The 5,496-nt window shown below is 41.8% G+C and overlaps 1 long non-coding RNA gene across 1 annotated transcript; it reads right to left on the bottom strand.

Annotated features, from left to right (window-relative positions):
* Nucleotides 1-3,658: 3,658 nt before the first annotated feature.
* Nucleotides 3,659-4,013, bottom strand: LOC128663938 (uncharacterized). Its single transcript, XR_008402912.1, has 2 exons — nucleotides 3,851-4,013; nucleotides 3,659-3,770 (listed from the first exon to the last, which is right to left on the bottom strand). It is a non-coding gene; the product is annotated as an uncharacterized LOC128663938 (long non-coding RNA).
* Between the last annotated feature and the right edge of the window lie 1,483 nt (nucleotides 4,014-5,496).

The raw sequence follows: 5,496 nt of genomic DNA, 5'->3' as shown, positions 1-5,496 counted from the left end.
CTGTAACGTTACTCACAAAAGTTCAGTCTGAAGTTTATCACGCTACTCCTGAAGCATGTGAAGAGGAATATGAGGAGGAATCCTGTGAGTGTGGTCCAATGAAAGTTAAGTGTCTGTACAAAGTTATAAAGTTCACAACTTATATCAAATGAGACTGCAGTTGCGGTTTGGAAAACACTTGATCTGCCAGAGGCAATTAAGCAGGAAAATAATGCAGCAGCGGTGTTTGTTAATCCAAATTAGGAAATGTTCAGACTTAGCATATAAGTCTCTTTCAGTTGCTCAAGTAGGCTCCGTATTAGAAAAGATTTAAATACCTTCAGATAGTTAGACTTGAACAGAGAGAGGTAAATCCCTGCAGCAGGTCTGTAAAGCTGTATGCTAAACTGGAAACAATACTGAAGCAGGGAGGGAGGCGTGTCCAGGCTTTAAATAACCTTGCTAGGTGTGAGCACAGGTAAAAATTAAAGGGACAGAAAGGAATAAGGAAATCCATAACATACCCCCCACCTCAGGGTAGGTGCCCCGCAGCTACGAATCTAGGTCGTTCTGGATTCCTCCTGTGAAACAGGGATACCAATTTGGGAGCATGAACATTCGAGGAAGGTTCCCAAGAGTCATTCTCCTCAGAGAATCCCTTCCAACGGATTAAGTATTGAAGAGTTCCACGGTAAATACGGGAGTCCAGGATGGCATCAACTTTGTATTCCGTGTCCGAATCCTGTAAGATGAGAGGAGGAATCTGGCTGGCCACCTGTCTAGTTTCGCAATGAGGTTTTAACAAAGAGACGTGGAAGGTGGGATGAAGTCGAAAAGTAGAAGGCAGATCCAAGGTAACAGCATTTTGGTTCACAATCTTTGTGATAGGATAAGGACCAATGAAGACAGCACTAAGTTTCTTGCTGGGGGTTTTCAGTTTTATATTCTTGGTCGACAGCCAGACCAGATCACCTATTTTATAGGAAGGTGGTTGACGTCTTCGGAGGTTATAGTAACATCTCTGATGAGCCTGAGCATCAGCTATATGCCTCTTAAGTTCTATGAAAAGATCCTGGAGATCCTTAGTGAGGTCATCAACCTTGGGACAGTTTGAATCTGTCCGAGGGTGAAGTTGGAAGGAAGGGTGAAAAGCATAATTCGCAAAAAATGGTGTCTAGGAAGTAGTGGAACTTGTAGAATTGTTGTATGCATATTCAGCCATAGCAAGGGTATTAGCCCACTGGTCTTGGTGGTTGGAACAATAAGAACGAATATACTGTTCGAGCCATTGGTTTATTCTCTCTGTTTGGCCATTTGATTGGGGGTGAAATGAGGAGGAGAATCGGAGTTCTACTTGCATAGTGTCACATAATTTTTTCCAGAAACGAGAGGTGAATTGACTACCTCTATCAGTTACAATGGAATCTGGGAGACCGTGTAATTTGATGATGTTATTCAAGAAAAGAACTGCAAGTTCTGATGAAGTTGGGAGCTTATGATATGGGAGGAAATGGGCCATCTTGGTAAGATGATCAACAACAACAAGTATGGTATTGTAACCAAGTGACAATGGAAGTTCGACGATGAAATCCATTCCTATGGTTTGCCACGGTCGGTCAGGTATCTGTAATGGTAAGAGTAATCCGAAAGGAGGTCTTTTTTCAGTCTTGGAAACTGTACATATGTGGCAAGATTGAACATATCTTTGCACAGAAGTTCTGATAGCAGGCCACCAGTACGTACGTGAAAGAAGATCATAGGTTTTGTGGATTCCAAGATGTCCTGCCATCGGTGAGTCATGATGTTCTTTTAACAAATTGTCTCGAAGGGAAGGTGGTACATAAAGACGTCCTTGGTGGTAATAGAGACCATCTTGTCCCAGTGTGAGTTTAAGCTTAGGAATGGAAGTATCTTTCTGTTGTAGGAGTTTAAGGACTTCAGGATAAGTAGGAGATAGTGTAATGAATTGCTCAACTGGAATGACTGTACCAGGAGTATCGGAATGATGAGGATTGGTATCTTTTCTGGACAAGGCATCCGCTTTCCCGTTCTTACTCCCTGGTCTGTAGGTTATATGGAAATCAAACCTTGATAGGAATAAACTCCATCTTAGCTGTCTAGAGGATAAGGTACGGTTAGTCAGAAGGTATTCCAGATTTTTGTGGTCCGTATATATTAGTATCGGAAATTTACTGCCCTCGAGGAGATGTCTCCAGTGTTCCAATGAGACCTTGATCACTAACAACTCCTTTTCGCCTACAGGGTAGTTATATTCGGCTGGTGTCATTACTCGTGAAAAGAAGGCAACAGGGTGGAGTGGATCTTCTGGAGTTTTACGTTGAGACAGAATGGACCCTAGAGAATAGTTGGAGGCGTCAACTTCAAGTACATAATGGGCATCAGGGTCTGGAAACTTAAGAATCGGTGCTTTAGTGAAAACATCCTTAAGGTGTTCGAAAATAGCCTGTGTTTGAGGTGTCCAGTGGAAGGTAGTTTTGACACTTGTAAGAGAAGTTAAAGGCTTGGTAAGAGAGGAATAATTCTTGATGAATTTCCTATAGTAATTGGAGAAACCGAGGAATTTTTGCAGGTCCTTTTTGGAGGAAGGTATGGGCCAGTTTTTAATAGTTTGCACTTTTGAATCATCCATCTGAATTCCTGTGGGAGTGATAGTATAACCCAGGAATGTAATAACAGAGGTATGGAAGATGCATTTTTCCAATTTGGCAAAAAGTCGGTGTTGTCTAAGGCGAGAGAGCACCCAACGAACGTGTTTTATATGGTCAATGATGTTAGTATAGTATATCAGAATGTCGTCCAAATATACAACTACACAGATGTCAAGGAGATCACGGAATATATCGTTTATTAGATATTGGAACGTTGCCGGGGCATTACAGAGCCCGAAAGGCATCACCTTATACTCGTAGAGCCCATATCTTGTTCTGAAAGCGGTGAGCCACTCGTCTCCTTTTCGGATTCTGACGAGATTATAGGCTCCACGTAGGTCTAATTTAGTGTATATGGCGGCTTGACTGAGACGTTCGATGAGTTCGGGAATTAGAGGTAAGGGATAGCGGTTCTTGACGGTCCGTTTATTAAGTTCCCTATAATCAATTATAGGGCGTAGGGAGTTGTCCTTATTTCTGACGAAGAAAATGCCGGCCCCAGCAGGGGAAGAAGAGGGTTGTATAAACCCTTTCCTTAAATTCTCTGAAAGGTAAGTTTTGAGGTGTTCTAGTTCAGGCTGTGATAGAGAGATATATGTGCCTGTAAGGAATGGAAGCACCTGGAAGTAGTTGAATAGGACAGTCGTACGGGCGATGTGGAGGAAGGGACTCTGCTTCCTTTTCACTGAATACATCTTGAAAATCTTGATAGTCAGAAGGAATAATTCTTCCAGTAGGATTTATAGAACAGATCAAGGAGTGATGAAAACAGGTGTTCTTGCAATAATCTGAGAGGAATTCGGCTTCGAGGCGATCCCAATGTATGGTGGGTTGATGCGTCTGTAACCATTGTAGACCAAGCACCAGGGGAAACATGGGAGAATTTATCACATCAAAGGATATGAATTCAGTGTGTGCACTTGACGTGGAAACCTTGATGGGAATAGTTTGGTGTGTAATAGGACCGGAACTAATTGTATTACCATCAATAACTCTAATGGACACAGGTCTTGCTTTCAACACAGTGGGTATTTTATTTATAGTGACAAAAACAGAATCAATATAGGAAGAATGTGCCCCAGAGTCGATGATGGCTTCACTGATTTGCTGGTGTAGATCCCACTGTAAGGTAAGAGATAAAGAGCAGTAAGCAACTTGGTTAACATTAGTGGTTAAGCATGTGGTTTTTCTAAAGGACTTACGTTTCTTCTGCCTTTGTAAGATAGGACACTCTCTTACAGTATGTGCATTTGAAGCACAATACATGCAGAGGTTGTTTATGCGTCTGCGATTCCTTTCTTCTGGTTGTAAAGGGCCTCTAGTGAATCCCAAATCCATAGGTTCTGAGGTTTGAGTGACTGTAGGTTTTTGGTAAGTAGAAGAGGGTCTTGTGAGGGTCTTGTTTTTCTGATTTGCGTTCTCTCAACCTTCTATCAATCTGAATGCTTAGTGTGATTAGTCCTTCCAAGGACCTAGGAAGCTCTATGCGAGCGAGTTCATCTTTAAGGGCATCATTTAGACCTAAACGGTACTGATTCCTAAGGGCAATATCGCTCCACTCAGTATCTTTACTGTATTGCTTGAACTCACTTAAATATTCCTCCACCTGCTTTTTCCCTTGTTTAAGAGACCTCATTTTAGTCTCTGCAGTAAGCTGAGTGTTAATATCTTGATAAAGAATTGCCATTTCCTTGAAGAAGTCTTCCAGTGATGTTAGAATAGGATGATCTTGTTCAAAGAATGAGTCAGCCCACTTGCGGGGTTCACCTCGCAGAAAAGAAATGACCGTTAAAACCTTAACTCGTTCAGTTGCGTAGGTTTTAGGTTTTAGACTGAAAAGAAGATAACAAGAGTTTTTGAACTGAGAGAACATAGCCCTGTCTCCATGAAATTTGTCGGGCATAGAGACTTGGGGTTCTGGGGTAGCCTCTGGTGTGGCTGATTTATTCATTGAGTCTTTTATTATATTGTTGAGTGTCTCATTTTGAACTTGTAATTCTCTAAGGCCATGACTTAGCTGATCCACCCTCTGGGAGAGAGTGTAAACAATTTTAGGTAATTCCGCTGGATCCATTTTTAGGGCTTCAGTATTATGTAACGAGCTGGTTGTGGTTGTGGATCTCAACTGCGGAAAATATATGATTGTATGCCTTACTTTAAGATACAACGAGGAAGTTACAATGTATCTGTCTGTATGGCAGTTGAAAGTTACTATTTGATTTAAATACCTGATCAGTATTTCTGAATCAGGTTGCACAGCAGTTGTTAACCAAACGCACCGTGGATGGGATACACTTTTCCTGATAGTCACTGAGCACACAGGGGGAGCGTTAGGTCAGTACAGATGCAGCAGGCTGTTAGTCAATTGAAGTGTGATACACGCTGATAGCTGTGCTGTTTGTGAGAGCTGACAGGCAGATGGGTGGAGCAGGTATTAAGTGCTATGCTGTAACGTTACTCACAAAAGTTCAGTCTGAAGTTTATCACGCTACTCCTGAAGCATGTGAAGAGGAATATGAGGAGGAATCCTGTGAGTGTGGTCCAATGAAAGTTAAGCGTCTGTACAAAGTTATAAAGTTCACAACTTATATCAAATGAGACTGCAGTTGCGGTTTGGAAAACACTTGATCTGCCAGAGGCAATTAAGCAGGAAAATAATGCAGCAGCGGTGTTTGTTAATCCAAATTAGGAAATGTTCAGACTTAGCATATAAGTCTCTTTCAGTTGCTCAAGTAGGCTCCGTATTAGAAAAGGTTTAAATACCTTCAGATAGTTAGACTTGAACAGAGAGAGGTAAATCCCTGCAGCAGGTATGTGAAGCTGTATGCTAAACTGGAAGCAATACTGA

The sequence above is a fragment of the Bombina bombina genome, chromosome 6 (genome assembly GCF_027579735.1).
Source record: "Bombina bombina isolate aBomBom1 chromosome 6, aBomBom1.pri, whole genome shotgun sequence".
Classification (NCBI taxonomy): domain Eukaryota; kingdom Metazoa; phylum Chordata; class Amphibia; order Anura; family Bombinatoridae; genus Bombina; species Bombina bombina.
The sequence above is the reverse complement of the archived record's forward strand: the minus strand, read 5'-3'. Positions and strand labels throughout refer to the sequence as shown.